The 12,402-nt window shown below is 41.5% G+C and overlaps 1 pseudogene; it reads left to right on the top strand.

Annotated features, from left to right (window-relative positions):
* Window positions 1-12,402, top strand: part of LOC119721898 — a 50,732-nt pseudogene that overhangs the window by 7,691 nt on the left and 30,639 nt on the right.

Here is a 12,402-nt window from a genome sequence, read left to right as displayed (position 1 = left end):
CTGTTGAGCAGAATTGGAACAGCGATCCCATTGCTTTTAACATGTCTGGTTCTGCAGACATGTTGATCTGCACCTGTTGCTGTATGTATACAAGTACACAATCATGTAAACATTTAATTGATCTAAGTGTACATGTTTTATGTATACGTGTACATCAGCCTGTCATCATGGGATTACGCTTAATGCCACCCAGCTATACTTAACAACATTCACTGGAATTCCTCCCAAGGTTGAGCTTATGTTCTCAAGTAAGATATGCCTGTAATGTCACAAGCTGACTTACCCGATCATGATCGGGTATATAGGGCGAAGGCCTATTTGTGTTGGGGTTGAAAATGTGGGGAGTAATGTAAAGGGAGGATTTAGTTGAGAAGACATTTAAGCAAAAGATACCGGTACAAAATAAGAAACTAATAGCCTTATTATTAGGCTATTATCAATATCATGAACAGTAATTCAAATTCAAATTAAAGCTTCAGAAATTCAGTTCAAAGCTTAATTTGCTGGGAAGTGTAGACATCTGGGAAGATTAGTGTTGGAAGAGTGACTGGCCAGTATTAAAAATAAAATCTCAAGAAAGAACCACCATACCTGGTATATTTAAAGCAGCCCCCCCCCCCAAAAAAGAAATAAACTGGAACCACATGTACATACATTATGAACTCATTCTCGTAAAAGTTGGTTCGGTTAACTTATTTTTTATGATGAGGCTTGCGGTTTTTGCCGAAGTCACTTGAGCATGATAGGGAATCTGATAAAATTTGTGCACAAAACCCCCGGCGCTTGGTGTGTTGTATAAAATGATTGGAGGACCATTTTTTACGGCAATGTGCTAGTAATGGCCAAGCCTGCGTGCAGCTAAATTTACAAATGGCATCCCTACATTGTACATATGAAAAATCGACAAAACTGATCCCCTGTCGGAATTGGGCGTCGCAGGAGCCGGTGGTCTTGGAGCCTTTAAGGCACAAACATTTTGTGGAGGCCGAGTACATTGTAAATCTTCCTCTTATAACATGTATGTAGTGTCACTATTGTTTCTAAAAAAGAAATCTTGTTAAATTCAATTAAGCAACTTGGTTTGTTACATTACTTTGAAGAGATTAACCTGTGTGTTTTGAAAGTTGAGTCTCTTCTAAAGATTTAGTAATTTATGACCTTTGTGGTTTAGCACTTTTGGAGAAGTATGAGATTCCTGATTTGATGCCGATATGCTGCATGGACACAATGTAAGTTATGATAGGGCTGTGGATTTTCAAGATTTGTGTTTCCTTCGTTGCTGTGTGGATCTGAGGAGCTAAGGGTTCAAAATGATGCACCAAAATAAATCAATGTCCTTTTCTTGATAGTGTAAATGAGTGACAAACATCTTGAAGAAAATGGATTGTTTCTTTAGCAAGACTGGGATATGATAGTGGCGATGGTGGCCAGAAATGTGAAGGAGATGAACATTGTAAATAAACTTTCAACTGCTGTAAATTAATTAATCCTAGTATATTTATACAATGTATACAATTGATATTTGCATAAAGCCAGCGTTTAGACTGTGGTACATGGTAGCCTGTCTGACAGTGATACGGTGTGACGCAGTATGTCAGGGGGCGTGTCCACTTCATTGGCCACACCTATAAACACTCCCTTCTGTTTCCACTGACACGGCATGTAATTGTTAGCATGAGGAACAAAGATTGCACTGTGAATAGGCTTACGATGGATTGCAGCCTGTTCAGTCCGAAATGACAGCCCGGCCCCACTGCTTATTATTTAGCCGTGACTCACATCCCAGTCTCGCCCGTGTCCGTGTTGCGCTAACGTAAAAGGGCCCTTCCTCTGCACGGAAATTTGTCAGCAAAAACATACCTATATAGTGCCGTGTTTTTGTGGCGAGCGGCAAAGCATGACCCTAGCTCTGCCACTCAATCGGGGCTGAGGTTTCACGGATTTAAGTGAACACTAACAGTGTGTCATTGTGTTTGGGCTGAGAAAGAATTCTTTGAGGAGTTCAATCCCAAGACTCTGTTGTGCTTGTTGAAAAGCCGAGCCTTAGGAGCGATTTGACAGTGTGAGTTTTAGAGTCTACGGTGTGAATCATTGTTTGGATCTTTACTGGTGGTTAGCATTTAAAACTCTCACTATGGTTCTAAATGAGGACCAAGAAACGGTAAGAAAAAGATATTAATTACTAACTGTACTATTCTCCAAATTCAGAGTTCACTTTTAATTCTAGCTCAGTACTTGGTTTGTTAAGTTAAGGCTGAAAAAATAACAAATTGTGTGTTTATGGTATCGTCCTCAAAATCATCTGCTAGTTATTTTGTATTGTTTGACTGTTGGTCTTTCATACTTTGTTTCCTTTAAGGTTCCTTTAAAAGTTTTCTTTAATTAGCTTGTTTAATTAACATTTACCACACAAACTTGCACATGTACAGTTAAAAAATGAAATGGCCAAATATTGCAATATAAAGTTTGAGGTTGGCAATTTGGCTGCAATTTTTTTTTTTTTTACCCAATTTAAGTGAAGTTTACTCTTAACCACTGTAAGGATAAGAACAATTTCCTAAGAGAATCAGAACTCAGAATCTCACTTGTGTTTGTGAACAAGCTGCACTCGGGGGTATTTTACATTGTACAACTGCAGTCTAGTGTAAGTTTAGGTTGTTCTAATCATTGTTGTTTTAAACCGCTCGGCTACGGAGGGGCCTCGTAGCCGAGCGGTTAGAGCGTGGAGCTACAGAGTGGAAGGTTGGCGGTTTGAATCCCATTCGGACCAAAAACTGGAAAACTCTCTCTGACGACACAACAGTAAAATGGGTACCTGATTCGTTCAGGGAAGGTAAGACGGCAAGAGGAGAGGACTGAGCCCTGCCACTCATATGCCGCGCCCAAGAAACAGTGGACCTCTAACATCCCACTGCCCCTACGGCCAGTAATGGCTATGGGATCTTTACCTTTACCTAATCATTGTTTTAAGAGAGAACAACAAAATGGTAAACACATTGCAAGAAACAGTGGACCTCTAACATCCCACTGCCCCTAGGCCAGTAATGGCTATGGGATCTTTACCTTTACCTAATCATTGTTTTAAGAGAGAACCACAAAATGGTAAACACATTGTAGCACATTGCCATTAGTTTTGCCTTTACAGTGAATTTTGATCCAAAATTTTAATATTATTTTACTTTTTCAAACTTTTTATTGTTTTCCCCCTATTTTTATCTCTTGAATGCAGTATGAAAACATTCTGGTATTTATAACTGAAAACAGGTTTTTAAACCGTTTGTTTCTGTGCGAATTGTTTTAAATTTATACAGTAGATTTGCATGCAGATGTGAAATAAACGGTTTCTATGTATAGTTTCTGTTTGTCTAACTGCTCTCATCAATCGTCATTGTGGAAAACATTGATAATCAGAGATTAAAACCCTCGGATGGCAAAGTCTATTTGGGGTTTAATTTGTATTCCTAATTAACACTGTGGATAAGTTTTCTGATTTTGGGGGGCATCAGCTGAGTTCTTAGTTATTTTTAAAACAACACATGCTTAATTTTAAGTAATTATAAATAATGCATCCAATGAACTTATAAATTATTTAACTAAATACCGGCAGTAAAGATGAATTAAAACACGCAAGAACAATGTGGTCGCGCACTGATCCGACGAATCATAGCAACCGTGCTCGCGTGTGCGTCGTGTCAACGCTTGCGCGTGCTTCGCCGAATAAAAAAAACCAAACTACTGACGGAAATTTCCAACAGTGCGTCTTAAGACGCACCTTGGAAAGGCCTTCTTTCATTTATTTCTTTAAAATGACAGCTTGCCAGAAAGAAGAATTCACAGGCAGTTTAGTCCTCTTACTATCGTTCAACCAAGTATGTTTTTCAACAATAATTATGCCAGTTACTTTTTGGATGGCTGCAAATGATGGACTATAGCTTCAACTCTTGTCAGCACGATAACTTGAGAACTACTTTACTTAGGAACTTGAAATTTGGTTTGGGGGTTGTTCTTGATAATGTTAAGAAGCCTATTGCTTTTGGGGCTGAAAAGTCAAAGGTCTATGTCACTATTTGCTAAAACAATAGAAATCTTCCATTCTGTGGTTAGGAACACTGAAAAGTATCCATACTAAGTGACTTTATAAAAACTGCCAGCATGCCAGGGGGGTCCCACAAGTCACTTGCAGTATTTTTTTAAAATTGCCTCTTCCTTTTTTATAATTGCCACAGAATAAGATTTATAGCCCCCAAGGGAGGGATTGAGGTGTGTGTATTATGTCTGGGGCCAGCCTGTACTATTTCTTTACTGGGGGGGGGGGGGGGGAGAGGGGTGTCATGTTCGGACAGGGGCGGATCCAGGGGGTGGGGTTTGGCTGTCCAAAAAAAACAACCCAGCTCTGTCACAAAAATTGTGTTTTTTTTCATAGAAATTCCATAAAAAAAATCCAAAGCACCCCCCCCCCCTGTTGTGACATCCAAACCAAATATAACCAGCTTTTTTTAGTGGTATTTGTAAACTATTTCGTAATAATAGAGTTAATAAGCGTCAAATTTGAACAGCGCCCCCAATTTAAGTATGGTACCCCCTCCCTCACTATTGATTGAAAAAACTTGTCTACATTTAAAAAAAAAAATTTGGATGAAACCCCCCCCCCCCTTCTGCTAAAATTCATGGATCCGCCCCTGTTGGATGTTCAATACAAATGGGTACAACTAAGTGCATGGGCCAACTCAGTGTTCCCCCATATGTTTACACACAAAAAGTTGTAGACTCAGATTCAGAACAAGGACACAGGACCCAGGACCTTTGCGGTATAGGAAAACTAAAAAAAAACCTAAAGAAAATCAGAATATTTTGTATACGCCTCTGGCTGCACGCAGGACAAGCATGGCTATCTACATACATTAAATGTTGGCTTTGTTGTTCAAAGCCTGGAACATACAACCCATATCTCTTCAAAGCAGCCCAAGTTTCAAGTGGAAATAACTGGAGGGGGGACGTTTCTAGGTTTTCTGTCTCTGTTTTTTTTTTTTTGTGATATCGGAAACAGAGATAACATTGTGGCTGAATACATTCATTTCCCCAAAAGTGCAGTGGCAGATAAAGAGAAGGCACAAAACACACTGATAACCTATCTGACCCCAGACATTTGTCGATTGGCATTGACAGATTAAAAACATAAAAACAATTTGCTGCATAAATAGTTTGCGGTCAAAATACATGAAGATGCACCATTGGAATTTTCAAGTAAATTCCAAATTTATTTTTTTTTAGTAGCTCTGGTCAAAGCTGAGTCCAGTCTTGTCTTTGATGTCCATCAATGTCTTGGCTGGTCTTGCCCCATCAGTTCCTCACTGTAGCCTGATGCAGTGTTGTAGTCTCGGTCTCGGGAGCTGTGGTCTCGGTCTTGGTCTCGGTCTCGGTCCCCTTTGGTCTCGATATTTTGGCCAGTCTCAGGTTGAGACCGGCAATATGTAGCATTTACAGCTCGATCGATTACTTTGTGTTCACTTTGTTCAGTACCTTTGATAGTTAAAACATTTGCTAGCCCGTAGTTCATGTTGTCAAGCTTTTTACCGTATCGTTATATATCGTGGTTGATTTGGACTGCATGTTGGAAAGTCCCCAGTTGTGGGTCTACATGTACAAGTCCATATTCCATGACGGAAATTTAGAAAATAGTTCGACATTTTCTAGCTCCCATTTTTTCAAAATCAAGTACACAAGTCTTGGTAGAAGTTAAGTCCTATATTTATTTTAGAAAAAAAAAGAAGCCCAATGTAAAATTAAAGTTGCATCTTTAATATCTGTTAGAAGTCATAGCTGAAACCAGGGGGTGACATGTGGAGTTTAGGATCCGAGTTCCTATAACAGATGAAACATCTACCTTTAACTTTTTACTTCTGTCAAGATTGGGTGCAGACAACATATCAAAGCCCATTTTTCTTACGTGTAACTACTTCTTGCTCAAGTAAGATGTACATGTACCGGTAATGTATCAGTTTGTCAACACTGCCACTGGTAAAAATTGTGTCTGTAAATCTTCGTGAATAGAATGGTTACAAGTTTAAAACAACTTAATTATGTGTCTTGTAGTTTATTTTGATTATTGTTATTTATTATCAGCGGTCTCGGTCTCGGACCATATTGGTCTCGGTCTCGGTCCGCCTTGAAGGGGCTGGTCTCGGTCTCGGTCTCGAAACTTCAGGTCTCGGTCTTTTTCTCGGTCTCGGACTTTCCGGTCTCAACAACTGGTCTGTAGCTACCGTATATGCTTTATTTCCACCAGACTTCCTATATCCCTATCAAAAACTTTTTGATTACGACATCTCCACATCCCTTTCTCTTCTCATCTAGGAGCTTGAGGATACAGCCCATGTCTTACAAGACGCCATCAGCAAACTCCAGCACGAGTACAAGCGTCTCAGCAACGTGCAGTATTCTGATGAGGAGGATGATCACACCCAGTTTGCCTCCTCTGAGCAGAAGCTAGCCAAGCTGTGTCTGCGTAACCGCAAGTGCTTATCAAGGGTAGGTCTCACCATCACCCTACGGTACTGGCAGTTGACTGAGTGCGGACAATAGGCATTTTCTTACTGTATTCCTGTCTCCCATTTTGAAATTAAGAATTTAAGAATTATGGTCTTGCTCACCCATTTTGAAATTAACGTGGGACCATCTGGAGAAGAACTATGGTCTAACCTGCCCATGTTGAAATTAAAGTGGGTCCACGCTGAGCAGAACTATGGTCTTGCCTACCCATGTTGAAATTAACGTGGGTCCACCCTGAGCAGAATTTTGATCTTGCCTACGCATGTTTAAATCAACATGGGTCCACCCAGAGCAGCACTATTGTCTTGCCTACCGATGTTGAAATTTATGTGGGTCCACCCTGAGCAGAACTATTGTCTTGCCTACTGGTACCCACATTGAAATTAATGTGGGTCCACCCTGAGCAGACTATGGTCTTGCCTACCAATGTTGAAATTAACGTGGGTCCACCCAGAGCAGAACTATTGTCTTGCCTACCGATGTTGAAATTTAAGTGGGTCCACCCTGAGCAGAACTATTGTCTTGCCTACTGGAACCCACATCGAAATTAATGTGGGTCCACCCTGAGCAGACTATGGTCTTGCCTACCAATGTTGAAATTTACGTGGGTTCACCCTGAGCAGAATTATGGTCTGGCCTGCCCATGTTGAAATTAACGTGGGTCCAAGCTGAGCAGAACTATGGTCTGGCCTGCCCATGTTGAAATGAATGTGGGTCCACCCAGAGCAGAACTGCACGTATGGTCTTGTCTACCCAAGTTGAAATTAACATGGGTCCACCCTGAGCAGACTATTGTCTTGTCTACCAAAGTTGAAATTAACGTTGGTTCACCCTGAGCAGACTATGGTGTTGCCTATCCATGTTGAAATAAGCGTGGGTCTACCGTAAGCAGAATGGGTACACTGGTCAACAAGGCTATAGTCCCAACCAGAGTAGGATTTTACCTGCATAGAGAGACCCATGTAAAAGCCAGCGTTGTTGATGCCATGAAATGTTTTAATTACATGTTTTGGGTAATGACAAACATCTCAAGCCAAGTTGTAATCACACACTCAAAAGACCATTTCAGGGATTTGTTCATGTACATGTACTGTTGACCATCAATAGGCTTGTTCTAAAATTGTTGCTACATAACAACAATTTTGTAAAAAGTCTATTTTCACTGTCTTAGTACTCAAGCATCCATATACACGTAGCTGAAATAAGGATTTTAGTGTACATTAGTATTCAGATTTGAGTGTTATTGTAATTTTTTAAAAATGTACATGTATAATATGAAACGCAACAGTTATGGCCCTGTGCAGGAGCATATGAAATCCTAGTTGAAGAATTTGCCGAACGTAAAGGTCCTTGACTTGACGTCACAATGGACCGATCCAGATCCAGTAAGCACCGCCCCATGGTGTTCTGACCAATCACAGCCATGATTTATGTCCGACATGCGTGCACTAAAGTCGGACATGCGTGCATGCGCATATGATGCGCGCGGAAGGAAAATGCAGCGTGGCATTGGAGAGGAGCACGTGTTAATTTGCCCACGTGCGCAGTGGGCGGTGTTTACTGGATCGGTCCATTGCCCACACAACCTTCAGGTAAAATATGACACACGTCACCTTTGTCTCTCTGTATGAGCTTGAGTCAACCCAAGTCAAACAGGTGCCATCATGGCTGTTGAATCCACTTAAGACTCTGGTGGGTCATCTTGACCGGGTGATTCACCAGGATTTAGTGCAAGTGAAGGGGACTACATGTACATGTACAGTGTAGGTGGAAAGGAAAGACAGAAATGGCCCGAAGGAAAGGTGCTTAAAGGCCAGTTTATAATCCGTCACGCGATCGTGAACGTCCGGTGATAATGGTTGCTGGACACAATGCCTTTTTGAAAAAAGTTATCGTCAAGCGATGGTTGTAAACATACAAACATGCATGCTGACCTCACAAAATTTGACTTGACGTGGGACAATTAAGCATCACTACTAGCCACACAAAGCTTATACATGTACTTGATCGTAACCCCATCTAAAAACACGTCTAAATTGTGCAGCAGCAGGATTCCAGTCAAACCAGTAAGTTTGGCTGTTTTGAGACATCGTCTTACATTGAAAACAACTTTTTAATTTTGCCGACGTGCATGGCTATGGCGACGCGCGCGCAAACCAGAAACTGGAGCCTGTTTTTTTTGGCCTAAGTAATAGCCTTTGACTAGACACTGGACAGGATGACTTTGCAGTTGAGCTGGGATCGACAGACTTTGATGACGTCATTACTAATCTGGCACTATTCAAAATCACATTTTAACCCTACATATAACCGAACTCAACCCATCAAAGCCCAAACAGCAGGTTCTGTTGAAATATTTTGGGATAGGTACAGTACCCCTAAGCTGATGGTCTTTTACATTGGGTTTGGCATACCTCCAGAAACTAAGTCCAATAGTGTGTGTGTACGACTTCCCATGTGGGTGTTGGAATTTGCCAGAATGGGTATGGTTCCTAGTAAATTATTAGGGTTAATGTTTATTCCCTGTCTGTTCATAAATTTCAAATGTTTACCCCCCCCCCCCCCACATGTCAAATATTTTGAAAGGATGGAGGTTTCTTGTAATCTTAAGATTGCTTGTAAATGCTACAGTACCTGTAACTTGGCTATGAATATCCTTTGGTATGGACTCCTTAAAGAGGTTGTGGAATGCTGAAAGTCGTTTTGTTTTTTATATTTTTATATTGTAGAGTAGACCTATATATATCAAAATGACAAAGTCCCATTCTTTTGTAATGTGCGTTTATATGTTTATAAAACTGAAATTCATCGAGTAATTTTTGGTCGGCGAGCGCATAATTGAAATTAACAGTCGTCGGGTTCTTCGTAAAATGAGAAAAATCGTGACGTAATAAACAGGACTCGTTTATACTACGCTGCATGGGGAGTCCTGTTTATTACGTCCCGATTTACACATGTATGTACTATGTTTTGTTTGCTGCCCCCAACGACGACTTTTACACAAATTGCACGTTCGGGTCGAAACAGGACCTGAAAAACAGCTCCCAAAAATACCTTTTGTACTCATTTCATGACAGACATAATAGTCGTTTTTATTTCATCACACCTTAGGCTACATATACCCGAAAAATGACGGAAATGTCTTCGAGCATTCCACAACCTCTTTAAACATACATGTACTTTGTTACAATAAATATCTTACAAGGTACTCAGACACACTGCTGCCATACATGTATGCAGGGGGCTCATGTGAAGACAAAGGTTTGTGAGCATTTAGTATAAACTTAATAAAGTGCTTACATTGTGCTTCATGTCATGTACGCGTACTTGCGCAAACCATTGCCTGGATGCAGTGTGTCTGGCACACAGCTCTACCTCTCACAAGTGGTCATGAAGTGTTATCTGCATGTACTGTTCTCAGAGTCAGGATGTCCTTATTACAGGTTTGAAATTGGAGCCGGAGGACTACAGTGCGTGGTCGTGTGATTACAACAACTACCGGTACTAGGATTAAATGGGTGGATATTAGGCCTAATAAGTGGATAAGCTTGAGTGGATATTAATAAACACTGAAATCGCTGCCGATCCAAACCACCTAGAAAAATAATGGATCAGAAATTATATGTTGCCATTGATTAAGGGATATAAGACCAAGAATGGCAAGATTATTCTGTGACTGACAGTGCAATGCTAATGTCCTCTGATATCGTTCTTGTTTCAGTTAATGACAGTCGAATGGGAAAGCGAGAAAAAGTCTGAAACCAGTTCTGAGCTGAGCTCCGAGGTGAGCTCTGATGAACTGACAGACCAGCAGGACTCAGACTACTCTGAGAACTCCTCAGAGTGCTCCAGCTGCGTGGGCCACAAGAGAGACACGCAGACCTTTGCTGAGCTAGAATCCATCAGTGAGGAGGTGGTGCCGGAGGGACCCAGACCCACCGATCTGGAAGCCTGCCGAGACTTTGTCCAGAGCCTGGCCGCCCAAGTGGAAGCCATGCAAGAAGCCATCCGCAAGAGCAAGGAGGACCTCCTGAGTGATATTGAGGCACCCCAGGAGAAACAAGAAAGTAATCACGAGGAGAAGGCAGCCTCCAAGGAGATATTTCGCATCGGAAGCGGCGACTACTCGGATGTCCCAGAGGAAGATCCTCTGATCGCAGAACCAGAGTACATGTACAGTCTGAATGGCTCTGGGGTGGAGGACGACGGCAGCTATGAAACACCAATGAGATGCAGGGACAGGCAGGTCAAAGGTCAGAATGGCCCCACCACCGCCAACCTCCGCACTAACTCTCACCTCCACAACAGTCACCTGACACACAGCCTTGACCAATCAGAATACGAGGAAGTTTTGCGCGTGCCTCGACGCCACCAGAACAGACCCGAGTCCGGTCAGAACTACATGGCGGTCTCCTCCATGTACATAAACACAGAGCACCGCCTCAACTCGGCCAGGCTGGATGAGAACAGCACCAACCACATTTTGAGTGCCTCGCTTCCCGCCATGGATGATACGGCAATCTACGAGTTCCCACCCGCAGATGACTGTTTCGATCCTGATGAGATTCTGGAGGGTAGCATCAGGGGAAGTCTGTCCTCCAACCATCACGATGAGGTCGTGTACAAATATGATGGGCCCATCGTATTCGGTGCCAATGACACCAGCGAGATTATTCACTTTGAAGAGCGGGATAATGTCAAGAAATGGGATCCGGTAAGCAAAATAAGTTCTTGAATAAAACAAAAATCTTCAAATGCCATCCATTTGAGAGGTGTAAAATGTATGGCGAGAGTCTTTATTTCAGAAATGTTAATACACCCAGGCACCCAGCAGAGTTACATGTACCATTGGGGTTAAATTTTGATCATCCTTTGACTTTACCATTGTAAATGGATTCAAAGTATGATGTTATTTATGATAATCCCCCTTATCCCAGAGTACAGCGTAACTGACTAATTGCTAGTACATGTATTTATACTACCGTACGTGTAAAAAAAAAATTCCAAATTGTTAACAGGATACATGCATGACTTGGTACCCTGCGTATGTTCTTGCGTTTTGCTGATCAGATTCCCATAGTCCAGGACCTGTACGCCAACATCCAGCGGCACCAGCCTGATGGCGAGAGTCCCCTTTGCCGGGCTGGGGAGGTCAGCATGGAAGGATACATGGAGAAGCTGCCCATGGGCAGACGACGAGCTTCCTTCATCAAGAAGTGGAAGAAACGTTACTTCAGATCCAAACAGGGAAACCTCTTCTATTATGAGGTTTGTACCTAAGGATTCGATTTAAAGGCATCTAGGATCATTTGCATTTATCTCAAAAGCAACCTATCGGCATATATCGGCTTTCGCGTAAGTCGTCACAAAATCTCGGGTCTCGAGAGTACCGACTTAGCCGGAGTTTACTGTAATTACTTTGCTTTTGCTGCTCCAAGCCCATCTGGAAGTAAAGTAGTGTTTTGTATTGGTGTTCCATATTGTTGTTTTCGTTTGCAATGGCTTAATAAATAATAATAATAACAAATAATAAATAATTTTTGTTATTGGTAGAAAAACATCAATTTGAAGAGTAGAAACATTCTGGTTGAAACTTGCACATGGCACAGACAGTTCATCTTTAAAGGGAAGATACAGCATTTGCAAACATCAAAAAAATGAAACGATCAAATTATCATGAAATACCTTACTGAATTGCTAGGGATTGACAGTCTAAAGCATCCTGTAAAATGGTGGCTCCTGGTGTGCTGACATTTTAAAGAAAATCTGTATTTTTCCAACGCTGGTCGGCCGACCAGCGTTGGAGAAAACTGGCTTTTTTTTTCTCAAACACTGCTCCTATTTTTTCATATT

The sequence above is a fragment of the Patiria miniata genome, unplaced genomic scaffold (genome assembly GCF_015706575.1).
Source record: "Patiria miniata isolate m_02_andy unplaced genomic scaffold, ASM1570657v1 HiC_scaffold_14, whole genome shotgun sequence".
Classification (NCBI taxonomy): Eukaryota; Metazoa; Echinodermata; class Asteroidea; order Valvatida; family Asterinidae; genus Patiria; species Patiria miniata.
Note: the sequence above shows the minus strand (reverse complement) of the source record. Positions and strands in the feature narration are given on the sequence as shown.